This window comes from Rhincodon typus, chromosome 16 (assembly GCF_021869965.1).
Source record: "Rhincodon typus isolate 14 chromosome 16, sRhiTyp1.1, whole genome shotgun sequence".
NCBI classification, from domain to species: domain Eukaryota; kingdom Metazoa; phylum Chordata; class Chondrichthyes; order Orectolobiformes; family Rhincodontidae; genus Rhincodon; species Rhincodon typus.
The window spans coordinates 58909087-58922418 of NC_063347.1; the positions used below are offsets into that span (position 1 = coordinate 58909087).

General features: G+C 47.4%; 1 protein-coding gene across 1 annotated transcript in view; it reads right to left on the bottom strand.

Moving 5' to 3' along the window:
• Positions 1-13332, bottom strand: part of oxtra (oxytocin receptor a) — a 460437-nt gene that overhangs the window by 237418 nt on the left and 209687 nt on the right. The gene's annotated exons all lie outside the window — the stretch shown is intronic.

Genomic DNA, 13332 nt, shown 5'->3' on the forward strand with positions numbered 1-13332 from the left:
GGATACTGCCCGCACCACCCACACCGCGGATACTGCCCACACCACCCACACCGTGGATACTGCCCACACCACCCACACCGCGGATACCACCCACACCATGGATACCACCCACACCGCGGATACTGCCCACACCACCCACACCACGGATACCACCCACACCGCGGATATGGCCCACACCGCGGATATGGCCCACATCACGGATATGGCCCACACCGTGGGTACGGCCCACACTGCGGATAGCGCCCACACCGTGGGTACGGCCCACACTGCGGATAGTGCCCACAGCGCGGATACGGCCCACACTGCGGATACGGCCCACACTGCAGATAGTGCCACTTCTGTCACCGAGACTGAGAGCACCGCCTACTTCCATCGACATCTCCCTGCCCACCGCCGCCATTGCCCCACCCACCGCCGACATCTCCCCACCCACCGCCGACATCTCCCCACCCACTGCTGACATTGCCCCACCCACCGCCGACATTGCTAGGGCATCACCCAGCCCTAGCCCCCAGATCTGCTGCCCCTCACCCCCCAGACCTCCCCCTCACTGAGGACGAACAGTCAGTCCCTCAGCAAAGGACTCACCTTCATCCCCTCTGCCCACACATCAACGAATACCGTTCACGCCTGGACATCGAACACTTTTTCCACTGCCTCTCCCTCCGCGGCTATTTCTTTAATTGTGAGTCTAATCCACTCCTCTACTGACCCCTTCTCCTGCCTCCAACATGCCCCATCCACCTGGACACCACCCCAAGGCCTCCTACCCTCCCTTGACCTCTTCATCTCCAACTGCCGTCGAGACATCAATCGCCTCAACCTCTCCATCCCCTCTCACCCACTCCAACCTCTCCCCCGCAGAACGTGCAGCCCTCTGCTCCCTCCCTAACCTCACCATAAAACCCGCGGACAAGGGAGGCGCAGTTGTAGTATGGCGCACTGACCTCTACATGACCGAGGCCAGACGCCAACTCTCCGACACCTCCTCCTGCCGCCCCCTTGATCATGACCCCACCCCGAGCACCAAGCCATCATCTCCCAAACCATCCACAACCTCATCAGCTCAGGTGACCTCCCACCCATGGCCTCCAACCTCATCGTTCCCCAAACCCACACCACTTGTTTCTATCTCCTTCCCAAAATCCACAAACCTGACTGCCCTGGTTCGACCCATTGTCTCTGCCTGCTCCTGCCCGACCGAACTTATCTCTGTTTACCTTGACTCTGTTTCTCACCCCCGAGTCCAGGAACTTCCCACCAACGTCTGGGACACTGCCCACACTCTCCACCTCCTCCAAAACGTCCGATTCCCTGGCCCCCAGTCCTCATCTTCACCATGGACATTCAATCCCTATATACTTGCATCCCCCACGCGGATGGCCTAAAAGCCCTCTGCTTCTTCCTCTCCCGCAGGCCTGACCAGTCCCCCTTCACCGACACCCTTATCCACCTAACCGAACTCATCCTTACCCTTAACAACTTCTCCTTCAACTCCTCCCACTTCCTACAGACTGGGTGGCCATGGGTACCCGCATGGGCCCGAGCTATGCCTGCCTCTTTGTAGGATACATGAAACTGTCCCTCCTCTGCTGCTACACTGGCACTATCCCCCACCTCTTCTTCCGCTACATCAATGACTGTATCGGTGACTTCACCTTTCACCTTTCACCCCAACCTCAAGTTCACCTGGACCATCTCTGATACCTCTCCTTCCTGGACCTCTCCATCTCCATCTTTGGTGACCACCTCGAAACAGGCATCTATTTCAAGCCCACCGACTCCCACAGCTACGTAGACTACACCTCCTCTCACCCACCTTCCTGCAAGAATGCGATCCCTTACTCCCAATTCCTCCATCTTCAACACATCTGCTCCCGAGATGAGGCATTCCACTCCCAAACATCCCGGATGTCCTCTTATTTGAAGGACCACAACATCCCCCTGCTCAGTGGTCGAAAATGCCCTCGACTGCATCTCCTGTGTTTCCCGCACCTCAGCCCTCACAGCCCCTCCCTGCAATAACAACAAAGACAGAATTCCCCTTGTCCTCAGGTATCACCCCATCAACCTCCGGATCCAACGCGTCATTCTCCGCCACTTCTGCCATCTGCAATCCGACCCCACTACCAAGGATATATTTCCCTCCCCACCCTTATCTGCCTTCCGGAGGGACTGCTCTCTTCGCAACTCCCTCGTACGCTCCACACTCCCCACTAACCCCACCATCCCCTGCACCTTACCCTGCAACCGCAGGAAGTGCTACACGTGATTTCCTCACATAGCACCCCACCAACCTCCGGATCCAACACATCATCCTCCGACACTTCTGCCATCTGCAATCCGACCCCACCACCAAAGACATTTTCCCTCCCCACCCTTATCTGCTTTCTGGAGGGACCACTCTCTCCGGGACTGCCTTGTCAGCTCCACACTCCCCTCCAGCCCCACCACACCCGGCACTTTTCCCTGCAACCACAGGAAGTGCTACACCTGCCCCTACACCTCCCCCCTCGCCCCCAACCCAGGCCCCAAGAAGACTTTCCACATCAAGCAGATGTTCACCTGCACATCTGCTAATGTGGTATACTGTATCCACTGTTCCCGTTGTGGCCTCTTCTAAATCGGGGAAACCAAACCGAGGCTTGGGGACCGCTTTGCAGAACACCTACACTCGCTTCGCACTAAACAACTGCACCTCCCAGTCACGAACCATTTCAACTCCCCCTCCCATTCCTCAGACGACATGTCCATCCTGGGCCTCCTGCAGTGCCACAACGATGCCACCCGAAGGTTGCAGGAACAGCACCTCATATTCCGCTTGGGAACCCTGCAGCCCAATGGTATCAATGTGGACTTCACAACCTTCAAAATCTCCCCTCCCCCTACCGCATCGCAAAACCAGCCCAGCTCATCCCCGCCTCCCTAACCTGTCCTTCCTCCCACCTATCCCCTCCTCCCACCTCAAGCCCCAACCGCATCTCCTACTTACTAACCTCATCCCGCCCCCTTGACCTATCCGTCCTCCCTGGACTGACCTATCTCCTCCCTAACTCCCCACCTACACTCACCTTTACTGGCTCCATCCCCGCCTCTTTGACCTGTCTGTCTCCTCTCCACCTATCTTCTCTTCTATCCATCTTCTATCCATCTCCCCCTCTCTCCCTATTTATTTCAGAACCCCCTTCCCCTCCCCCATTTCTGATGAAGGGTCTAGGCCCGAAACGTCAGCCTCCCTGCTCCTCTGATGCTGCTTGGCCTGCTGTGTTCATCCAGCTCTACACCTTGTTATCTCAGATTCTCCAGCATCTGCAGTTCCTACTATCTCTGAAACATTTTCAAATCCAAGGTCAGATAACTTCATCAACTTCCTTTTACCAGTGTCACAGGGAGTCATAATGAGGTCAATTCTCCCTAGTGTAATTTGTGATGGTTGTAAGTACTAGCAGAAACATCTGAACAGTTTACAGCCCAGAAAATGGCCATTCTGCCCATCATACCTAAGCCAGACAAAAAGAACAATCCAGCCTAATCCCACTTCCAGCCATCAGGCTGGAGCTCCCCACCTTACAGCAGTTTAAAACCAGATCCAAATATTTTTAATGTTTTTGCCTGTATAACAGTTTCAGGCAGTGAGTTCCCATTCTCATTTTCCATCACTCTCTGGGTGAAAAGAAAAATTCTCTTAAACCCCTTAAATCTTTTGCCAACTATTCTACATCTATACTGGCTGGTTACTCTTCTCACTGGGTAGAATAGGTTTTTTTATGTCCATACTTTGTAGGGCCTGGAATTCAATCCGTCTTAATTGAAAACCCCATGATTAAACCTTGTGTTTGTGTACTCTGTTCCAAAGAAAACAACACCAGTCCATCATATATTTCCTCAGAGGTAAAATTCTCCATTCCTGACAGCATCCTTACCAACCCCTTTGATATGTTTTCTTGTGTGATCACATCTTTCCTGTGTTATGGTGCCTTTACCAGCATGGAGTAATTTAGTGGAGGTCTGACAAATGTTTCTTTAGAGTTTGAGCCTGACCTGCCTGTTTAAATTTCAATTTCATTCTTTCGGGGATGTGAGACATGCTGGTCAGTTTTTTTGAATCAGAGATAGTAGGAACTGCAGATGCTGGAGAATCCGAGACAACAAGGTACAGGGCTGGATGAACACAGCAGGCCAAGCAGCATCATAGGAGCAGAGAGGCTGACGTTTCGGGCCTAGACCCTTCATCAGAAAAGGGGGAGGGGAAGGGGGTTTTGAAATAAATAGGGAGAGAGTGGGAGGCGGATAGAAGAGGGATAGAGGAGAGGATAGGTGGAGAGGAAACAAACAGGTCGAAGAGGCGGGGATGGGGCCAGTAAAGGTGAGTGTAGGTGGGGAGTTAGGGAGGGGATAGGTCAGTCCAGGGAGGACGGACAGGTCAAGGGGGCGGGATGAGGTTGGTCGGTAGGAGATGGAGGTGCGGCTTGAGGTGGGAGGAGGGGATAGGTGGGAGGAAGAACAGGTTAGGGAGGCAGGGACGAGCTGGACTGGTTTTTGTAGCCCAGTTTCACATTTTGAAGTTGACGGTGAGCTGCACTCAGGGACAGTTCTAGTCCACATGCTGTTGGTAAACGTGCAGTGCTGTTACAGTGGAAGGTACAGGATTTTGACTCAGTGACACGGACGGAGCAGTGATGTGGTTCCAAGTCAGTTTAGTATGTGACTTGGAGGGGAACTTTCAATGGTCTTATTCCCATGCATCTGCTGCTTTTGTTTCTCTACATGTCAAAGGTTATGGGTTTGCAAAGGAGTCATCACAGGAAGCTTGCTGCAGTATATGGTTCACACTCCTGTGCTAATGGTGGAGGGTGTGGATATTCAGGATGGTGAATGGGGTATCAGTTGAATGGTTTATCCTGGAGGGTGGTGAGCTTTTAAGTATTGTTGGGGCTGCACTTATCCAGTGCTGGTGAGATTGTTAAATGCAACATGGGGGGATGGTTAGGTTCTGTCTTGTTGGAAATGCAAATTGGCAATCACTTGTATGACATAAAGGTTCCTTATTACTTATCAGCCTAAGACAAAATGTTGTTTCGGTGTTTTCTCATTCGTTCATGGGATGTGAGTGTCACCGACTAGGTCAACATTTATTGCCCATCCCTAATTGCCCAGAGGACAGTAAAGAGTCAACCACATTGCTGTGGGTCTGGAGTCACATGTAGGCCAGACCAGGTAAGGATGGCAGTTTTCTTCACTAAAGGACATTGGTGAACCAGATGGGTTTTTAGAATAATCAACAGTGGTTCCATGCCAGCTCTCAATTTCAGATTTTATTGAAATTGAATTTCACTGTTTGCCACAGTGTGATTCAAACCCAGGTCCCTACAACAAATCCACTGACAGAGCTGCATGCAGGTGTGTACTGCTTCTTTATTCAAGGAAGTGTGAATAGTGCTGAACACTGCAATCTCCTCTGCTGACCTTATAATGGAGAGATCGTCATGTTATGAAGCAGAAGATTGTTGGACATGGGTCCCCGTTCTGAGGAGCTCCTGCAGCAACATCCTGGGATTGAGATGTTTAATCTCCAATAGGTCTCACTCCAACTAGTGAAGAGCTAGACCAGTATTCATTGTCTGTCCTTCAGAAGGTGGTGGTAGCTAGTTCCTGAACTGATGCAGCTCATCTGGTGTTAGGGAGGGAGTTCTAGGACTTTGACCCAGCAGTAGTAGAGGAATGGCAATGTAGTTTTGGTGTGTGGCTTGGAGGGGAACCAGCAGGTGGCTGTTTTCCCCATCTATCAATGGAAATCCACAAAGTCATGCGATAGTGTCATCACTTGCTGATTTCAGGGCGTCACTTAGTCTGTTGAGGGAACACTACTTAGATTCATAGAATCCCTAGAGTGTGGAAACAGGCCATTCAGCCCATCAAATCCACACCAACCCTCCGAAGAGCATCTCACCCAGACCCGCCCCACGACCCAACCCTGTAACCCTGCATTTCCCATGGCTAATCCACCTAGCCTGCACATCGCTGGACACAATGGGTAATTTAGCATGGTCAGTCCACCCAACCTGCACAACTTTGGACTGTGGGAGGAAACCAGAGCGCTCAGAGGGAGTCCATGCAGATATTGGGAGAATGTGCAAAGTCCACACAGACAGTCGCCCGAGGGTGGAATCGAACCCGGGTCCCTGGCACTTTGAGGCAGCAGTGCTAACCATTGAACCACTGTGCTGCCCCTTAGTTACATTTAGTTATATGTAGCATTGTTTGTGAATCCTCACAAGTGCTTAAAGGGTTTGTACAGAGCAGCCAGTGAGGAGGTTGGTAGTGCAGGGGCCCTTGGCTTCGCCTGAACCTATTTAGCAAGGACTACTTAATATTTTCTGACACTTTCAAAGATCTATGCACATGGACATGCTGCCAGGTCCCTACAAGATCTTTCGAACAATGCCATTAAGTCCTACTCAATGTGCCAAACTGTATCATCTCACATTTTTCACTATTAAACTGCATCTGCTACTTGCCTGGCCATCCTGCCTATTTATGTCTTGTTACCTTGGTATCATTCTTACTGTTTGCCACACTGACAAATTTTGCAGTTTTTCTTTGTATTCCAATAATCAAATTATTTGTTTATATCCAATAGAAGGAGCGATCCTCATATTTGGAAATGCTGCCAACTAGCATCACTCAGTCTGAGAAATAATCATTTAACATGACTCAGTGCTTTCTGTCCTTAGACTCATAAATTTTTACAGCACAGAGGCCATTCAGCTCATCGTGTCAACAGGGGTCAACAAAGAGCTAATGACACTAATTCCATTTTCCAGCATTTGATGCACAATCATGGAGGCTATGGCGACACTCGTGAAGGTCTAAATACTGCTTAAATGTTACAAGAGTTTTTGACTCAATCACTTTTTCAGTCAGTGAGTTCTGGACTGGCATGCCCTCAAAGTAAAATTATTTCTCCTCGACCCTCCCCTTAATTTTCTATCACTCATCCTAAATCTATATCCCCTAGTTACTGACCTCCCTATGCTCCTCAATCAGATCCCCTCTCAACCTTTAATGACAAAGGTAGTTACAATCATGACAATTACAGGATTAATAATATTACTATTTCTCCGAAATATGATTACATATTTGATCCTCTATCTTTCTTGACTGTCTGGGGCTTTATAGTACACACCCAACAGAGTATTTTCCCTGTTTGTGTTATTTATTTCTACACATACAGCCTCATTTGATGATCCTTTAAGGTATCATTTCTCACTTTTTTAATTCACTTGTGGGATGTGGACATCATTGCCTGGCCAGCATTTTATTGCTTGTCCATAATTGCCCTTGAGAAGGTGGTGATGAGCTGCCTTCCTGAACTGCTGAAGTCCATGTGCTGTAGGTTGAATGCTGTGAGGGAGAAAATTCCTTGGTTCATCTGCCATATTCAGTCAGCTCCTTGCATTGAAGTCTATAACAGTATGCACTGAATTCCTTTGGTGTCTTATCTTCTCTCCTTCGATTCCTCAACTTTGCATTCTCACTAATTTTCTGCCTACTATTTCCAGTTTTGCCTCTGGATCTATGTGTACGCTTTCATCTCTCTGCCAGGTTTCTTTAAGTTCTTTCAGGTGGCACCTGTAAATATCTCTCTCTGCAACATACTGGTCCTGCTCTGTTCAGGTGTAAGCCATCCTGGTTCTACATCCTCCCCCCAAAACTGGAGCCAATGCCCTCCCTCCTGCACCATCTCAGTAGGCATACACTCACCACACTGTGCTCTCACATCTGTATTGTTGCCTGAAAAGGAGTACTCAAACCTTTTACCCAGGTATTCTTCTCTTGTGTGAAAAACAAAAAAAAGGCAGGCAACTGATTCAGACTTTACTTAAACAAATCCTTCTTTATTTAACTAATTAGGTACCAATACTCAATATCAAACATACATTCATTGTAACATTTACTTCTTACTTCAGCTAGTTTAACTTAACTTACTTCATTTAACTTCACTTTGCCTTACTTAATTCACATTTAACCCTAACTCTAACTCAAAAAGTTTGTTTTCAATTTGAGTGAAGTGTCTACTTTTGCTCTCAGTGTAGATCTTGCCTTGTGGTTCTTCTGTGAAGATGATTTCAGGGCATGTGCTTCTCAAATGTTGCTCTCACTCCTGAGAAACCCTTTGTTCTGCTAACATTTATCCCAGAATGCTCTAACCTTCTCTGGAAGCCAGCCAATGAATTGACCAAACCCTCATCAAAATGTTCGATCCTAACCAATGGAGTTTACTGGTAAACAACTCTCAAATTGCTAGCACCAAATCATAAACAGCCACATTCCACCCTCTATGTAAGGTACGTGGCACCAGTCTGTCTAGCAAACCACCATATGACCTGCTCGACTTGGTCAACACAAGAACTGCAGGTCAAAACATTTCCTGGCTGCAACTTTAACTGAGGTCAGAGTTTAAACAAGCTTGACCAAATTTCCCAGGATGCTTGATTGTAGCTCGTAACCATTTCCGCTGCTGGCCACAGTGTTCACATGTGCATGGCTTTGGGATCAATCCAGGAGCTACCACCTTTGTTGTCATTGTTTCATGGTTCTTTTGTAGCTTCCTGAAATCTGCCTGCAGGACCCCATCCCTCTGATGGGGCCATGGATGCTAATATGGACCATCACCTCTGGCTGTCACTCTCCCTCTCCCCACCCTCAGGAGTATGAAGCCTCAGGTGTGATTTGTCTAAGAGGTAACTCTACAATGAGGAATCCTATAGAGGTGTGGCAGGCTGGTTTCTACAAATAAGGAATGATTTGATTTATTATTGTCACATGAACCGAGATAGAGTGAAAAGTATTGTTTTGTGTGCTGTCCAGACAAATCATACCTTACATAAGCACATCAGGGTAACAGAACAGATTGCAGAATGTAGTGTTACAGCTACAGAGAAGGTGCAGAGAAAGATTAACTCTAATATATGAGTGGACCATTCAAAAGTCTGATAACAGTGGGGAAGAAGCTGTTCTTGCATTCAAAACATTGAATATACCTTAGAAGCTGAAGGTGTGAAAAAATGAGCAGAGACAGCATTAACGTCAGAAAATGTTTTAATAAAGTGAAAATGATCCTTTACAACAAATATTCCAAAAGTTAAAATTAGCCAATTACAAATCAGGATTTGTTACAATTCAAATGTGAGAGATATATAAAAAAGACAACCTCAGAATTATATTTAAAGTACAGAGTACGTCTATTAATACCTCACCATAGTGATTTTAGATATCAATATGTAAAGCTATTTTTTCTCATTCACAATGCCTGTCCTCAACATTTCAATGTGTTAAGGGCAACATAGGTTTTTGAAGAAATAATCACCCTAAGAGATTTATACAGTTTGCAGCACTGTCATTGGGTGTTGTGGTGCAGTGATAGTTTCCCTAACTCTGAGCAAGAAGCTCTAGGTTTGAGTCCCACTCCAGGACTTGTTAGTTGTGGTCAAAGGCGAGTTGATAATGGAGCTAAACAGGTTTGTTATTGGCCTTTAAGTCCTTCCAGTGCAGTTGATTAAAGAGAAGATTCAAAGGAAAGTAGAAAGTATAGGAATTCAGACTTTAATGCCATATGCTTCAACGCAAGCTGTCTCATGAACAAGGCAAATGAATTGAAGCATTACAAAGTATAATCAAAAATTTGACTGTAGACGACAATGGGAAACCCACTGCTGTATTTTACCCATAGATTTGGACCACTGTCCTGGAAGTGTACAGCCCAATTCTCAGAAACAAGAACAAAAGACAGACTGGGTATCATCATTAGGCTTCTTGAGATATTAATATCAAAAATTATTTGGTAAAGCAGGTTTTAGTCAATATACTTCTGAATTCATTCGTTCAGTCACAACGCCACCAATGTCTAGTGCAGTGCACTGAATTTTTCTTAGAATTGAAAAGAGCAAATTTTTAACGATGAAAAGAAATCAAAGGAACCAAAAGAACTGTGGATGGTGGAAATCAGAAACAGAAGTTGCTGGAGAAACTCAGGTCTGGCAGCATCTGTGGAGAGAAACCGGAGATAATGTTTCAGACCCGGCAACCCTTCTTCAGAACCCAGTGTGGCTTTCTCGGTGTTGAAAGCAACAAGTCACATTTTTCCAGCTGAGTTTCAGACATTCAGGATGAGCTTCTCGCTTTTAGAGGCTGATGCAAGGGGAGGCTCCCAGCTCATAGACTGGACCAGGCTGCATCTCAGGGCTGCTCATTCGCTTTTGTTAGTGCTCGCTCATTTAGCACCTACTCGGATGTTCACAGCAGCCCCCAGCCTTGCCTTCTCTTCCTCCTCAGCCCGAGGCTAGGAAGTGCACAGCACTTCTGCCTTGATGTGCCTGAAAGCTCAGAGTCAAGGGGATGGACATTTTGCCTAACAACACTGTGCTATGTCAAACCCACTCCACTGCGTGCCATCAGTTTATGCAGGAGAAACACTGCACGAGCTTCACATCTCAAAGTCAATGGGGAGTAGTCATCGGTCAGCCTTTTAGTCAGGGCGTCCTGGAACGTAAGGCAAGGCAGCCTCTGATATCATGGAATCTTAGAATTCCTGCAGTGTGGAAGCAAGCCATTCAGCCCACACCACCCCTCTAAAAGGCAAACTCCACACAGACAGTCACCCAAGGCTGGAATCAGATCCGGGTCCCTGGCGGTGAGAGACCGCAGAGCTAATCGCTGAGCCACCATGCTGCCCCAATTCCAGTGGCTTGACCAATGTTACTCAGTGGTGTAGTGGTCATGTGACTAGAGTGGAATTTTGGGTTACTGCTCCAATGATGGACGGATTCAAATCCCATTATGGCAGATGGTGAAGTTGGAATTCAATTAAACAAACTGAAACTAAAAGCTGCTGTAATGATGACTACGAAACCAATGTCATTTTTTGTTAAAATCCATCAGCTTCACTAATGTCCTTAGCTGGTCTGGCCTACGCGTGACTTCAGACCCAAGATAATGTGAGAGAGAGAGAGAGATTTAAAAAAGACAAGAGGGGCGAAATGTTTTACACAGAGGATGGTTCGCGTGTGGAATGAACTTCCTGAAGAAGTGGTGGATGTGGGTACAATTACAAAGTTTAGAAGACATTCAGATAAGTGCATGAACAGGAAAGGTTTGGAGGGATATGGGCCAGGAGTAGGCAGTTGGGACTATTTTAATTTGGAATTATGTTCGGCATGGTCTGTTTGGACTGAAGGGTCTGTTTCCGGGCTGTATGACCCTAAACTGTCCTCCAAAATAGCCCAGAAAGCCAATCAGTTCAAGAACAATTAGGGATAGTAGGAACTGCAGATGCTGGAGAATCCGAGACAACAAGGTGCAGGGCTGGATGAACACAGCAGGCCAAGCAGCATCATAGGAGCAGAGAGGCTGACGTTTCGGGCCTAGACCCTTCATCAGAAAAAATGGGCAGTGATGCCCAGATCCTATTTAAGAATAAAGAAATAAACAATGGGTAATCGGGGCCAGATCTTCTCCTTGTAGGGGGTGAGCAGCCAAAAGTTGGCCACTCTCACTTTGGTGCCCTGTTGTTTTCTCCTGAAATCAGTGGAAGGGAGGGATTGAGTGAGTTAAAAAAAAAGTGGACAGCCAAGTTGGTAGTGTAGGTGGGGGAAAAGCTGGTGAGATATCCTGAGTGAGTGAAAAGGCAACGCAGAGACTATGTAGGGTGAGGATAGGTGGGGGAGTTGGGGCGGGTGATTGAGGAAAGATGCCACATATAATGGAGTGGTAGAACATGAGGTTTGGTGAGAGGTGGGTACGGTGACAGAGACAGGGTGATTGTGAGATAGCAGAGACAAGATGGTGGCACTTACCCTGAGCAGCAAAGGTCACTGGCCTCCTTTGAACACTGTTGGGCATTCCTCCCGATGGCTGAGACCACACCGTCCAAGATGGCTACCTTGGACCGGATTGCCATGATCTAGATGGTTCTCAAAGTGCATTGCCAATTTCCCCAAACCTACCGCGTCTGGTGCAAGTGCCATTAGCCGGGCAAGGCAGCCCTGGACTGACAGCACTTGTCTGGGTGCACAATGGTCTTTCAAATATGGTGACAGTGCCAGGGATCCAGGTAACAGCGAGTACCTCTGGGCTTCTATCTGTAGGAGAATTGGGCCAGCATCGGGTGAGAAAGAGTATCATACAGTCCCGGTGAGTAGTTAATGAGGCAAGTTTGGGACCATAGTACGCGAGAACTCACATAGGCCTCGTGGAGGCTTATGGGGCCTCATGGAGGGGAACACTCCCCGAAACGTGATGAAAATGGGACTTTGCTAAAATATAGTACAATTCAGCCCAGAGTCAATGATTCAGGTCAATGGCTTCTTGTCAAAACTAGTAGGTACAGCTATTACAAGTTTTAAATGACTGTAGGCTCATGACCGGGGCAGAGGTTAGGATGGAATAAATGCCTGTGACATGGTAGATGATGGGACTCACTAAATGATAAAAGGTTGAAGATGCAAGCCAAAAGGGTTAACAATAGGTCAAGTAAAGAAATGAAAGATGCCCGAGAGAAAGTGAATACAGGAAAGCAGGATCAGCTGTCATCCAAAAAAAAAACACAAGCTAAAAATACTCCTAAACAAAATGGCGGCATGGTTATAATCTGTGATATTTGAACTCAGTGTTGAATCGAGAGGCTAAAAAGTGTCAAACAAAACGATGAAGTGCTGTTCCTCAAATTCACAATCAGCTGCATGGGAACAGTGTGGGAGACCGAGATAAAGAAGTCTGGTTGGGATGCGAGTGGAGGAATAATCTGGCTGTTTCGGTTTTCCTCTCTCAGTCTGCATGTGTCTCATGCTCACTCAGGATGCACGTGACTCCATCCGCCTCTCAGTTTGTGTGTATCTCTGCCTCTCCCTCCTGAGTCTGTACGTTTGTCATTGCCTCTCCCTCTTGGTCGGTGCATCTCTCGTCTTTCCCTCTTGATCTGTGTGTGTCTCTCTATCTTTGTCCCTCAGTCTGCATATGTGTTCTGTATTTCTATCACGGTCAACCATTGTCCCTCTCTTGGTCTGTGCATATGATTGTATCTTCCTCTCTGTCTGTGTGTGTGTGTGTGTCTCTATCTTTCTCGGCCTGCATATCTCTGTCTCAATTTCTCTCTGTCAGTCCATGCATATCTCTGTCTCTCTCTCTCTTTCTCCCTGTACTGGGTCTGTGCGTGCCTTCATCTTTCTGTCTCAGTCCGTATGTATCTTTGTCTCTGTCTCTCTCTCCGTCTGTGTGCATGTACATGTCTCTTTGTCTCTTTCTGGTCTATGAGTGTCTCTCTCTCTCTTTCTC